Source organism: Panicum virgatum, chromosome 3K (assembly GCF_016808335.1).
Source record: "Panicum virgatum strain AP13 chromosome 3K, P.virgatum_v5, whole genome shotgun sequence".
Lineage (NCBI taxonomy): Eukaryota > Viridiplantae > Streptophyta > Magnoliopsida > Poales > Poaceae > Panicum > Panicum virgatum.
In genome coordinates this window covers 10,637,946-10,653,241 of record NC_053138.1, presented here as the reverse complement: position 1 = coordinate 10,653,241, position 15,296 = coordinate 10,637,946, and the positions used below count along the sequence as shown (strand labels likewise).

Genomic DNA, 15,296 nt, shown 5'->3' with positions numbered 1-15,296 from the left:
TTCAGGTCTAAATTATCTCATCCAAGCTCTCGTAGCTCAGTTGGTTAGAGCACCCGTTTAGTAAGCGGGAGGTCTTGAGTTCGACTCTCAACGAGAGCAATTAATTTTTTTTTCATTCTTATATAAGAGTGTGCTTACGTGTTCAGTTTGTGCATGGCACAGCCACGAGCAACCATCAAAATCCAACGCGAACAAGAAAAGAAGTGTCATCCATCACCGGTGAATATGGAGACTATGAACTAGTGTTGCTTTTGGTTATATAAGAGTGTACAATCTACTTTGGTAAATAACAGTGAGAAAATTAAGTAAATTTACTTTGGTATCCTAAGCACCAGGTAGTATTATCTGAAAATGAAGTTCTAGATTCACTGGTTCACTAATTAAAAAGGTCATATACTCATATGCATGCCAAAAGAGGAGGAAGTAGACCGTTTAGAAAATTCTTGATGTGTCTTTTGTATTCATTCACAAAAAGAAGGATCAGTTTGCAATGTACATCCATAGGAACATGAAAGAAAGAACTGTTTAGATGAATGGGATTCATATGTGTAGCTGAAAAAAGTTTTCAGCAATGTTTTTCAATATATTCATCTGTTCAAGCAAGAAGTTAAACATATCATCAACTGAAGCAGTATTGAAGTACTTAATCAGCACACAGTACTCATCAAATATTATTATATTCTCATAGTGTCAGTGTATATGATTCATATTGCATATTTCAGGGGAAAAAAGGATCCATATTGGGCTAAGTATGTATCTCACCAATGTATATTAATTATATCAGGTGTTACTAAAATGGGGAACCATATGTGTATAGTACGTACATAAATAGCTTTGTCTATGTAGGAGAAAATTAGGCTTTCTAATTTGCAAAAGAAAAAAATAATAGACAAGGAAAGTATATTTAGAAAAAACAAAGCTGCTGTTCAAGTCAACAATAGAATTATAGAAATATGCATATGAATAAACTCCATATATTCTTCACCGTATATTTTAGTAAGCGTTGGTACTCATCCAAGAAGTACACTTGTTATATGGGAATCATATTTAGTGATACAGATCCTAATCAGTTGGTAATCCAGTTTGTGAGATGTGTTAAGTACTTGTCTAGAATTCTACCTGAACTTGGCTTCTGATGGGATAAATCTAAACGTATTCACAAAAAGAAAAGAGGTAAGCCTAGATGAATTGAGTACTTATCTTAATATTTATTGTTAAATCTCTCTGAACATATTATCTGAATGTTGCCTTTTCAAATTATCTATATGTTTCTCAGCAGTTTACTTGTAAAAAAATGGCATTACCAGCAGTTTTCTCTCAGTTCTTCTAGTTGTGGTCAATTTTTGTCCAGAATCAGGAAGATAAACCAGTAATGTTTTATCCATTATGCTAGTTATATTGATGTTAGAAAAGGGATGTCATAGGACGGTTCAGGGAAGGATTTCATAAGTTTCATATCGGTAACTTGGGCTTGGGGTGATCACATTCAGCGATTGAAGCTTGGCTATGGACTGGAAGTCATATACTATTCCACTAAACCTGAAATACAGACACCGTTATAATATATAAAAGTATATTGATCTTAGATTTTAATTACGAATTATTCAAGAGCTAGGCATTAGGACCAAGGAGTAATAGAGGATTTTCACTGTGAATCCTGGACAGCTGCTCTGAGAAGTTCCGTGTTCACGATCAGGAAGAAGTGAAGGACCAGTATTCACACCACATGCGCCCGTAAAGAGGCATTTCGTCAAACATGTTACACGCACGACATGGCGTTGCTCCTTGGGCTGGGATGACGGATGACCCCAACCGGAAACCCAATGAAGGGCACTTTGGCCGTGGTCGGAGACCCGGTCGAAGCTCTGGCCGGCGACTGGCCGTGAGGTTCTAGAGGCGGCCGAGGGCCAGCTCGGCAGCTCCTGCGCGCGCCAGCAGCAGCAGCAAGGCTCATCGCGACTCCCGGAACGATGGGAAGAGGTATGGAAATGCGGCGAGGTTGCGAAACACCCCTGCCGCCATGGATTGGATAAAAACGGCTCCCGCAGCGCAACGTCGAGGAGCACTGTCACCCCGCCCTGTGTCCATGATTCCACCGCGGTGGCACCGGACTTGAGTGCACTTCTAGGTCCTGGGGCCCGTTCGCCAAGGAAGGTAGAGAGGAGGATAAAGCAGCGAAGGAGGAAGAGGCATCGTTGGCCATTGGGACTGCAAGACGGCCTTCTCCTGCCGGCACCGCCGAGCGACACCGCTTCACTATTTCTATGCTTGGGGATGTCGTGGTTGCTTGTCTCGTAGTGGAGCTCGTCCAAGAGCGCGGCTACTAGGAGTGGAAGGCAGCAGCCGCCGCCACCGCCAGAGCAGATGGGGAACAACACGTTGAAGGGCACCGGCCAATTGATTTTGCGGATGGGAGCACCAAGCTGTCGCAGGCTCGTGGTGGAAGAGGAGGTGGGAGGACTGGGAATAAATGTTTATGATTAAAGTTTTCTAGAAGGGTCCAGATGCAAATATCGCATGAGCACATCCAACGATCTGCTTTAGTTTGTATTGAGATCCGACGGCTGATCTTTTGCAGATGACGTGGTGCGGCGATTTCGCAAAAATCCCCCCGTTTTAGGTCTTTTGAAGATAAGGCCAATCTCAGCGGTGGGTTTCATATTGATGTTTCCAAGATAGCCACATAAGTAAAAAGACTATAAAATCATAGTTGAAACTACCTTCTCCCAATGTATAATTTCATGTTGTGATTTCCTAGGGTCTATGTTGCATTTAATTTCAAGATTCATAGAGTGTTGGTATTTGTGTAGAGAGAGTTTCATCTAGATGAAACTTGTTTCTTCTCTTTCTTCTTAAATTCTATGCCATGTCATCATATAATCCTACATGGCATGCTAATAAATGTGCATGAAACCCCTATGAAACTGTTGGAAATATGCCCTAGAGGCAATCATATTTCCTTGTATTCATGGTTAATAAAGTGTACCTTGAATATTCATGGATGACAACTTGTATTGATTAATGCTTATGTGAAGTATTTGTGAAACTCTATATTTGTATGAATATTCTAAAATATTCCTAGTCGGAGTTCATGTGAGGACACACATGAATATTAGACTAGCACATGTATTAGTTGATTGACTATGTTTCACAAATCATGGACATGGGGATGTCAAACTAATAATGTGGGCTCACGTGAGACATGAGACTGAACTAACCCAACACGAGATGATGACTTCTCATTACACAATATGTATGCTGTGTCCTAAGACCTGAGATCGTCGTATGTACTCAAGATGTGAACCGACTTACTTAGGAGCCATCAAACGCTGCACCGTAACAGGGTAGTCATAAAAGTGGCTTTCGGGTCTGTCAAGAAGCATGCTGTGAGACATAGTCGGTCAAGATGAGATTTGCCCCTCTCTACAAGAGAGAGATATCTCTGGGCCCCTCGAGTGATTCGGATCAAAAAATGCATGGTCATATTGGGGTTAAGAGTTAACCAAGGATTCCGAATCACATGATCGAGAAAGAGTGGTCGGCTTTAAGCTAGACCAAATATCGTGAGGCAAAGGGAACAACATGTATATGATATTGTGGCGGCTCGTCTAATATGATCTTTGTGTGCGTATAGGAGTTGACATGTCTTGCTAGAGGCCACTGTCTACTATTAGGCCGAGTAAGAGTACTCGGGCTATGTCTATTCGCATGTGAGCCCATAGGGTCACACACTTAAGAGAAAGAAGCCTGATAAGGATGAGATCCGAATTAGACTAGACTTAAGTGCACTAATGGGCCTTTTAGGCCCAAAAGGGGGCGCCCAAGGCAACCCACCTAAGAGGCTATATAAACAGGGGAGGGGCGCACAAGGAGAACCTTAGTTTTCTTCCTTTGCCGTCGCTACAGTACCCTGAACAGTATCGTGAACTGTTGCTGTGGGTGAATAGTGCCGCCCCCTCCTGTGCGCCAAACCCGAGGTCGCCTTCGCGGATCTAGCAGTCCGGATCGTGATGCTTCTTCCCGTACGTGTGGATACCTTGGAGGTGCCACATTTGCTGCACAAGGACGAGCCGCACGTGAGGAGGTTCTCGCAACTGCACTGCCGGCTTCCATCTGCACTACACCGACGCGCTACATAAGTTTCGCAACCGCGCGTCTAGTGGTAATCCCGTGATTTATAACTGCAGTAATCCTGGTTTATGCGGTAGAAAATTTTTGTTTTTGCTACCCCATATTCCTACAGAAACTCCCATTGGGAGTGGCCTAAGCCAAAATAAATGGCATCCATGATCATTTGGATTTATAAAGAAAAGATTAACTCTGTTTATATTTCTTCTACTATACAACAACAAAAGCTTAAAATGATCAATTAAAATGGAGTTGAACTCAACGCCTCCCGCATACCTAGTTGCAATAATTCAATTCCTACCGGAGTCCGGCATCCAAAAACTTGTTTGTACCTTTAGTTCCTGTTGGCTGTTTCAAGTTCGTATTTCAAAATATTAAACTTTCTATTAGATTACTCTCATAAATTATTTTCTTGTCGCAAGTCTAATATCAATTCTTTCGGGGCTCGGTGATTGATTACCAGGAGAGAGAGAAAAAAAGTTAAGATTTACTTCCCAGATCTAGTGCTAAGCTTTTGTATTGAATAGTCATCTCATAAAAGTTGATATTTTAGATTTTATCATCCTTTCTTTGACAATAAACACTATAAAAATACAACAAGTTGATTGTACTAATTTAAAAGAAGGAACGACTGGTGTTGTTTGTGCTAGCCGTAGCATGTAAAGAAAGAAACAAACAATGAAACAAAGAAGAATTTGACATAGCCACCCAAAAAAAATATACCTACACAATTCAATAATCGCGAAGTTCGTATGAACTCGTCCTCCGTCTTTCTACGTGATGTTTTGCAAAACTAGTAACACATCTGTCAACACATGATTACGTAACAGTGGTGTCCATATAAACCCGACTCCTGTAGCATGATGATGACATGACTCTTCAAAAATATTTTAAAACGTGCAGTGCCAGCTATAAAACAATTATACTACGACAGGAAAGCAATTACTTGGTTCAAACGAAATTTTGAATTACCACAATCACCCGTGCGGAACCGTGTGCATAGCTCCAGTGTGACGGAGCTGCTGGGAAGGCTCAAACTCACCGCTAAAGAAAGTGACGCTCTGGCAGTGGACGACATTGACCTGGAAGGCTTGGCGACCTCAGATCGAGCCATCATTGGTAAGGTCCTGTCATCCAATGTCCTCCATATTCAGACTATCATGTCGGCACTTCGGCCGGCGTGGGGTAATCCCAAGGGAATGGAAGCAAAATCAGTGGGGGACAACATCTTCATTGTGGAGTTCGGTTGCAAGCAGGATTTGGAACGAGTTTTAGATGGTTCCCCATGGAATGTGGGCAAGAAAGCAGTGTTAATTCAGCAATTTGATCCGAACCTAAGGCCATCAGAGGTGGTCTTCGACAAAATGGCAATATGGATTAGGATTTGTGATCTTCCCTTTAGACTCATGAACAGAAAATGGGGATGGGAGTTAGCCAAGAAATTGGGCTCTGTCATGAAACTAGATGTTGATGCCCATGGAAGAGCATGGGGTCCTTATCTGAGAGCCAAGGTGCAGGTTCATATTTCAAAACCCTTGCTCAGGTGCATTACTATCTTCTCAGAAAAGAGACAAACAACTGAAATATATAATGTAAAATATGAGAAGCTACCAAATTACTGCTACTCATGTGGAATTATTGGACACTCCTCGGTTGAGTGCCCGACTCCGGCTGAACGCGATGCGAACGGGATGCTACCGTATGCAAAGGATCTGCGTGCACTGGATGATAACAAACAGAAGAAGGGGGTAGAGGATTGGCAACCCATTTTTGCTGGCCGGAGCATCAATTCTAGTGGACAACGTGATTCAAGTGAAGCCCATCAAGGACTGCAGGGCCCTGGCAGCCAGGGGAATATGGGAGGATCGACAATAGAGGGGAATCGAGACAAAGGGGGTGAGGAGAATGCTCTCTCACCATTGAAGCGACAAATCTGGAATGGTAAAAAGGAAGTGAAAGGAGTGGGGAAGGAACTGTCTACAAATTTCTCAAGTGGCCAGGGTACTAAGCGTAAACAAGCAAGAACACCCCAACCTCACTCTGGTAAGGAGGACCAGATTTTGATGGCAGAATCCGGTCACAATGCTATGGCACTCATTGTTGCTAACCCATATGTACAATTCAGTACAGCAAAGGGGTGTCTAGATTTAGATATTGTTTTAGATGGAGAAGATGATGAGATGGCAAAGAAGATGAGGATAGCTAGTAGCTCAGATGCGGTTGGATCGGCGGAGGCTGCTGGGCAGCCCCGCTGAGAGCCATGAATCTCCTAAGTTGGAACTGCCGGGGCTTGGGGCGGGACTCGGCAGTGGGGGAGCTTCGCTGGCTAGTGAAGCAATACCGTCCCTCCCTTCTGTTCTTATCAGAAACAAAAATGAGGGAAGAAAGGGTAAAACCATTTATGTGGTCGCTAGGATATAATGGATGTTTGGCTGTTAATTGCCAAGGGAGGAGTGGAGGCCTTGCTCTTTTCTGGTCCACTGATTTATGTGTGAGTCTGCAATCTTTTTGTTCGAACTTTATTGATGTGCATGTTAAAGAGGCGTCCGGTGTGATTTGGCGAGCAACTTTTGTTTATGGGGAACCAAAAACAGATCGACGCCATATTTTTTGGGATCGCTTGCGCTTTCTCAAGGCCCAGTGGCAGGGACCGTGGGTCTGTATTGGGGATTTTAATGAAGTTTTAAGTAATGATGAGCATATGGGACCAACTGATAGGGGTGAGACTCAGATGAGGTTATTCAGAGATTGTTTGGAGGATTGTCAACTTGTTGACTTGGGTTTCTGTGGGCCAAAATATACCGGGAATAACAAACAACATGGAGATAGTAATATTCGTGTATGTCTGGACATAGCTGTTGCTAATGGCCATTTTTTACAACTCTTTGATGATACCCAGGTTGAAAATATTATCACAACTTCTTCTGACCACTTTGCTGTACATTTATCTCTATCAAAGTATTCAGATAGAAGACAAAGGGAAACAAGGGGGCACAATTTTAAATATGAAGTAGCATGGTGTAGGGCTCCAGATTACATGGAAACGGTGGAGAAAAGTTGGGCAGCTGGGTCAGTTGGACCAAGCAGCTTACAAACAACCTGGGACAAACTATCCAATTTGGCAGGAACTTTATTTCAATGGAGTAGAGACTTGTTTGGGTCTCCCCGCAAGGAAATCAGGAAACTTGAAAAACATCTGACGAGGCTGAGAATTAATAGCACCACCAGGACTTATTCCCAAGAGGAAAGAGATATTGAGCAAAGGCTCTGTGAGCTGTTTGAGAGAGAAGAAATAATGGCTCGGCAGCGTTCTAGAGTTGATTGGCTTCAAGCGGGGGATCGAAACACATCTTTCTTCCATGCAAGGGCGACATCTCGAAGGAGGGCAAATAAAATAAAACATCTTTTGAGGCAAGATGGGAGCAAGTGTGAGGACCAATTAGAGATCAAGGAGATGGCCAGGACATTTTATATGAACTTGTTTACAACTGAACCACATGCTGATGTAAACACGATTTTAGAAGCAATCCCACCACGTATTGACCAGGCCACTAATGAGATTCTTTGCAAACCTTATTCTAATGAGGAGATAAAGGAAGCGCTCTTTCAGATGGGACCAACAAAAGCCCCTGGTCCAGATGGCTTTCCTGCCTTATTTTATCAAAAGCACTGGACCATGCTACATGATGACATATGCCAAGCTGTAAGAAATTTTCTAGAGGGAGGAGAGATACCAGATGGTTTGTGTGACACAACAATCGTCCTTATCCCAAAGGTGTTCAAACCTGAACTGTGGCGGAACCACCCAAAACTACTGGCCCCGGGTGCACTGATCTTTGTTGCTAAGCAACTCTGACCCAATTTGGCACTCACCGGTAGTTCCTCGAGTGAAGCCTCGATAAAAGCCACGCTATTCTAGGATCAGCAGACAACACTCACACGAAGGTGAGCCCAGAGATTACAACACAGAACATTTCTTACATCTCAGAGTGATTGCAGCGGAAAGAAAAAATTATTACAAACCAGGTTCAGAATAGTAAAGTACTACAGAGTTCCATCTACTCAAAATATTCAAGTCTCAATGTTCAGCGCAAACATTAAAAGATAACTAGCGAAATAACGTGACGCATCGATAAGCCCGTACGAAAGCGTCACTCAGCGGGAGGGTGGTCAGCACCAGCTGAAGGGCCATCCCACTCAACAGACCAACCCGGAGGCAAGGCACACGGCCAAGTAAGACTCGCGAACAGATCTTCAAAGTTAGTACCTAAAAAATAGTGCCACAAATAAGGCTGAGTATACTAATACTTAGCAAGACTGACCTGTCTCCGGATATATCATAGTCCGATAACTAGACATGCAAGGCTTTTTGGTTGGTGGGTTTTGTTTTGCCAAAATGCCGCTAAGTGTTGATCCTTACTTTCAGGTTTTACTTAGCCATATTCTAGTTGGATTAACCATTCTAAATTTGCAACTAACTCTACACAAACATGGTAGAGCAACCATTTAATCAACCAGCAGTATTATCAACATCATGTTCCACTTGTTACTTTGTGTGACCGAAAACATTAAGCAATCTCATGCTGTGAGAGGCGGACGATTCCGAATCAAATTTCAACCTGGCCAGGGGAACCTAGACCACACGCATGGGGATCGACTTTGCTCCCGCCCACGCTACCTTTCCCCTTTCTTTCCAGTCCGTGGATCCGAAACACCCTCCCCGACTACAGAGCCCGACGTCTCTGCACCCGTACGTCGCGACAAAATATAAACCCTACTTCTACCAGGAGGGTGCGAGATCGTTCCACTCGCCGGTCCAATCAGGTACTTAAGCTTACCGATTACCATATTTCTCGGTATGTGGCTAGTACTTTCAAACGCTTAACGAAATGAGCCACACACCGCGACCTTAGCCATTTTTGACTACACCAGCGGGGTATCACAACTACACAACCCCGCCCGTTGTCCTTATATTTCAGCAGGAATTAAAGTCAGTAAAACTCCTAATTGCTCGCGAGCGGCAGGAACCCCTCGACTTCTACCGTACCTAATTAGCATGGCAACTAGTCGATATAAAGATCCGGGTATCAACATAGGTACCTAGGGATCATGCATCTAAGGTTTTCGATCAACGCCTAGAAAACTTAAATGCAGAAAGAAACTATTACAACACATGATAAATAGCTAAATGAATAATAACTCGGAAAATAAGGCATAATGCACCGGGGCTTGCCTTCTTGGGCACTGTCAGGCAGAAAAGCCTCTGGGGCTTGGCCCAGGTCTTGAGACAAGTTAGCACAGTTCAAATTGACCTCCTGATCCACACGAGAGTCCGCGGGCACCAATTTGTAGTCACCGTCCGCGAGATTAACCGTTTCTATATGCAATGCAAGATTATGAGTTATTCATGGATAACGATTTCTTTCCTTCACGATAAAGTTGTAGTTCAACAAAAGTTAATTTAGTGATAATTTCAACATTTTATTTCATGGGCAGTCATTTATAGAGTAGTAAACACAACTATTTTTCTTCATGAATGAGTGGGGGTTTGGTTTTCATTTTCAATATTAAAGCGTAGCATGCTTTCATTATTTCATAACATCAACTCTACTCCTGAGCTAGTGATGAAAAACTAAAGTAACACAGATCCAAACTTAAGCATTTATGGTATAAATTTCAGCATCTAACCATAAAGCAATTAACCATAACTATTCATGTAAGTAGTTTATTCTAGTTGCTTCACCTTTTTGCACAGAACGTTTGACATGGGTTCTGGTGCTATAAATTTTACGGGAGCATCTACAAAGCATCTACTCAGTACTGAAATTTTCCCAGATTTTATTCACTTGTACAGAAGAGGTGACAAAAAGAACAAAACTAGCAAGCTATTAACTAAGATTAAATCTACAGAGAGTTACATTTGGGATATGGTTCTGAAACTTTTACTAGAGCTTAATCATGAGATAAACATACTCCAGAAAAATTATCAAGCTTTATATCCACCAGATAAATTAGTTATGCAATTAACTTAACATGAGTTAGCATAAATTTCTCACAGTGCATTTGACCAGTACTGCATGTGAACTTTTTATTACAGACAGAACATACTCTAAACAAGAACATGTCCAAAAATCATGATCAGATATGTTGTAGTTTACTCAGAACAGAAATGATAAATCTAACCATGAGATACTAAGCATGATTACTAACTAAAGCTAAACTCAGTAACTGCAGCTCAAAATTTTTAGGCAGGACCATAGAACTAAAGTGAGACTTAAGAAATAAATATAGATTTTTCTGAGCCTAAGAAAAATATATGATGAATTAAGTTGATTAAACAAGCATAAAACATGGTATATAGCAAAAGAACTCTAATAAATCTGAAATTTATGAATTAACGAGGTTTCAGTTACACATGCATGCAGTAAAAATTACATAGCAAGTTCATGCATATGTTTTCTAGCATTAATTCAGGAAAGTCAACAACATATTAGAGAATCTTGATTGTTCCAACATGATAACTGTTTTGGTTGGATGCCATATTTTTATTGTGAACTTAATATTCCATCAGTGATAACATATTCAAAAATCAAGGTCATTTGTTGAGTGGAACTTCCTGAACATGCATAGGGTGATTTTCTTATTCTTTTTCCCAGATTAAATTTGGTAGAGTTTCTGCAGATGTGACTGTTACAAAACTTGTAGATCTTGTTACAAGGATTTCAGATCCGTTGAGTTTACATTTTTACGATTTTTTTGTGATTTGTTTTGCATTTTAGAAATTCACTGTCATACACTGGAATTCTTGCAAACACACCCTTAAACGAAAAAAAGAAATTACAACCGGGCCCTTCGCCGGCCTTCTCCGCCGTGGCATCTTGCCGGTGGTGTTCTGCGAGGCAGGGCTTACCGGGGCTTCCACGGGGAGGCGCGTGGGAGAGTAGAGATCGAGGAACACCTACCCTAGTAGCCGTTCGGGTGGAAGAAGGTCGGAGGTGAGCTTGCCGGCGCTAATGGCGGAGAGGATGTTCGGGTCGCCGGCGTTGTAGGCGAAGAAGGGCTTGGGGTGGAGGAACGTGGCGTGCACGAGCACCGCGAGAGCGTGAGGATGCTCCTGGGGTAGCTCTCGTGCACGCTCTCCCTCTGGGCTGGCCGGTCCGCGGTGAGCCCGAGCTCGCCGGCGGCGGCGCAGAAGGGAAACGGCGTTGGGAAAGGGTTTGGGTTCGATTCCGCGCGCGTGGAGCTCAACTGGAAGGTGGAGAAGCTTTTGGGGTGGTTGGATGGAGCAATGCAGGGCTGTGGTGGCCGGTCCGCGCGAGCTAGATCTCGCCGGCCATGGCGGACGGCGGAAGGAGGAAGAAGGAGGGGAAGCCGTGCAACGGCGGGGCGCTGGGGGTACTTATAGGCCAGAGAGCACCTGGGCGAGGAGACTGGCGTCTGGGGAAGGCTGGTTTGGTCCGGGGTGGCTCGACGGCGAGCGGGCGGAGCGAGCAGGCGGCGCTGCGCACGGCGGGGCGGCGTGGCAGCTCGGGAGAGCGTCTGGGACGCATGTGAGCGTGGGGAGGAGCCAAGGGGCGGGCCAGGTGGCGTTGGAGGGTTCTTCGGGTCCATTTGGCCGCGGGCGCGCCGTGGACGAGGTCCACCGGCGGCGTACGGCAGGCGGCGGGCGAAACAGGGGAACCGGGAGGAGAGAGATGGAGGTGAGGGCCTTTTTGTGATTTCCAAAAATTTAGGGACCTCTCGGTAAACTAAAAATATCTCCTTCTTAGAGGGATCAAATGAAAAAGTGCTGAATACCAATTTTGCATAACTTTTCAAGATCTACAACTTTTGTGTTATGCAAATTTTCATTTGAAACTCACATTTTGAACTATTTGTAAATTTTCAAACTTGCACAAAAGGGCTTTGGTTTTATTCAGTTTTTTATTGATTTTTGACTGAAGTTCATTTGAGCACATGTCAATTGAAGTACCTCTCATGAGCCAACTAAAATTTTGTGCACATTTTTGAATTGAATTTTGAGTAGCTTTTTCACTCCTTTTTCTTTCTCCTTTAATTTCTTTTGTATATTTTGACTTTTATTTGACCCCTCCTCTTTGAATTAATTTCCCCTGTTTTTCTTTTAAGTTTAAATGGGTACAGTTATCGGCATTTAAATGTATTGACACCTGAGGTGTCACATGAACTGTTAACAAACTTTCGACCAATCAGCTTATGCAATGTTTTGTATAAAATTGCATCAAAAGTATTAGCTAACAGACTAAAGGGGTTGTTGCTGAGTATAATTGCAGAGGATCAAAGTGCTTTCGTTCCTGGAAGGCTAATCATAGACAATGTGCTTATAGCATATTAATGTATGCATTCAATCAGAAGGCAACGTGCTAAAACTCCTTTTTTTGCTCTAAAGATCGACATGATGAAAACATATGATCGGGTTGAGTGGTCTTATCTGCAGGGAGTTCTCCAAAAGCTTGGCTTTGCACAGAGCTGGATTAACAGCGTTATGCGTTGTGTTTCCTCAGTCCGTTATTCAGTGAAAGTAAATGGAGAGCTATCCGAACCTTTTATACCAACAAGAGGATTAAGGCAAGGAGATCCTATCAGTCCTTATTTATTTTTGCTCTGCGCTGAAGGCCTCTCATGTTTACTGAAGAGAGAAGAACAAGCTGGTCGTTTAAAAGGGGTGAGAAATGGTCTCTTGGGGCCAGCTATATCACATCTTTTTATTTGCTGATGACACTATTTTCTTTACACGTGCAAATGAAAATTGTGTTAATACCTTGAAATATGTTTTGCAGACATATAGCTCGGGCTCTGGCCAAAGGATCAATCTGCAGAAATCATCCCTATACTTTGGCCTTCACTGCCCGGCTGATATTAAACAGAAGGTAATGGACTCTCTAAATGTGCATAATGATGTACTTCAGTCCACTTATTTGGGCATGCCTTCCTTTGTGGGTAAATCCAGAATGAGTGTTTTCAACTTTATTACAGAAAATATGTGGAAACGTGTCCAAGCATGGAGTGACAGACCTTTGTCTAGAGCAGGAAAGGAAATTTTGCTTAAATCAGTGGCACAGTCCATACCAAATTATGTTATGAGTTGTTTTCAGCTTCCTGATGGTATTTGTGAAAAGATGAGGGCAATAATTTCAAACCATTGGTGGGGTTTTGAGGGAGGCAAAAAGAAAATGCATTGGCGATCCTGGGATTGGTTGACAACTCCAAAATTCATGGGAGGAATGGGTTTCAGAGATATGAAGATTTTCAATCAGCCAATGTTGGCAAAACAAGGTTGGCAGTTGATAACAGAACCTGATTCTCTTTGTGCAAATGTTCTTAAAGGGAGGTACTATCCAAAATGTTCGTTCTTAGAATCTGGTCCCACAAGGTCGTGTTCTTTTACATGGCGAAGCTTGATGTTTGGCAAGAGGCTTTTGGAAAGAGGCATCCTTTGGCGAGTGGGTAACGGAAAAGAAATCAGAATTATGAAGGATAGATGGATCCCTGATATGCCGTGTACTCCACTTCATCCTATGGTGCAAATACCTGATGAACTTAAGGTGAATGCTCTAATTGATGAATCAACTAGGCAGTGGAATGAGGAGCTAATACGCATATGCTTTAGCTCTGCTGATGCGGAGCGTATTCTAAGTATTCCTTTGAGAAACAATCGGATTCCTGATTATGTGTCATGGCCTCTGACAAAGACGGGCATATACACGGTGAAATCTGCATATATCATGGTGAGGAATGTTGAGTACTCTATCCTGCTTGTGATGAGTGAATTGTCAACCGTGCGGTGTGATCGTGCGCTTGGTCTTTGGATTGCAGGTACACGGGCGTCGAATGTCGACGGGGAGCTGCCGTGGAGGTGCTGTGGCCGATGGACCGTGCGGTGGACGGCGGTGAAGGGCAGCCGGGACCGGAGCTCGGACTGGGCGGCAGCTGTGGCGTCCACTCCTGGATCGAGGGCGCAAGCGGCGACGGAAGGCGGGTTTCTTGGTTTGCGCCACAAAACCAAGGAGGCGGACGGCGGTTGAAGACGCCAAGTCGTGGAGGCACGGGCGTCGGTCTCGGGACTGACGGAGGTGACGGGCGTCGACGGCGTCTAGGGCCTCGCTGCGGGCGAGGAGGTGACGGGCGTCGGGCGGCGTCTAGGGCCGTCAGAAGGCCGAGGCGGGAACGGCGTCTAGGGCCATGGCGTGGAGGCGGGAATCTTCCTGCGCGTGAGGTTTTGGCGGTTTTCTAAAAACCGGCCACCTACCCGGGTTTCGCGGACCCTCCAAAACCGCAGACTGGATCTTCATCAAGATGGCGGCATCGCGGAGAAGATTTCGTTTCGAAGAAAGAACCTCGACCGTCGGATGAGATCGTGTACAGGGGGTGCTGCAGGCCAACCGGTCTGACCAGTCCCTGGCACCGGTCTGACCGGTCCAGCGTACCGGTCTGACCGGCCCCGCGGGTATAAATACCCCTTCACTTGTGTTAGGTCAATTGCGGCTTTTGTAATCTGTTCGTGGACTCTCTGTTTCTCCAGGCCGCCGCCCCTGCGTCTCCCTCCCTCTGTTCCTCTCGTTTGAGTTGATTTTGTCCATGGATTGTTGAAACCTTGTAAGGGATTTGATTGGGAAAGGAGGCCCTATCCTCCTCGTGCCCTCTGGGCTTTTGATTCAATTCAATCCCCTGGTTTTGTGCCTTGTGCAATGGATTTTCGATTTCGTTTTTGGCACACTTGATTGAGAGGAGGCTACAAGTTCTTAGCTGTGATTCCCGTGCATCTAGCCCTGTTCTACACCCTCTGGAATCACGAGCTTTTTCGAATTCGAGTTCTTGAGTTTTAGAGAAAACCCCAACCCCTTTGATCTCCCCTCGAATTCTCAAGAATCGTTGATCTTTAGGACGAGATCTTTTGGGGATATGTTCACAGGGTAGGGGCGAAGCAATCCCCCAAGTTTCATCATTTTTCGTGGTCGTTTGATCGAGATTCACCGTTTGAATCTAAGTTTTCGGGGGTTTTCTGGGTGCCACCGGTCAGACCGGTAGGCAAGACCGGTCAGACCGGTCTGCTCTCTTTTGCACAGCCCTGACCAGTCAGACCGGTCTAGTGCACCGGTCAGACCGGTCCAGGCTGATCAAGTTGACTGATTTTCCCGAATCGCTTCCGA

General features: G+C 44.2%; 1 non-coding gene across 1 annotated transcript; it reads left to right on the top strand.

Annotated features, from left to right (window-relative positions):
* The first annotated feature begins 25 nt into the window (after window positions 1-25).
* TRNAT-AGU lies at window positions 26-99 on the top strand. Its single transcript has one exon. It is a non-coding gene; the product is annotated as a tRNA-Thr (tRNA).
* Window positions 100-15,296: the final 15,197 nt, after the last annotated feature.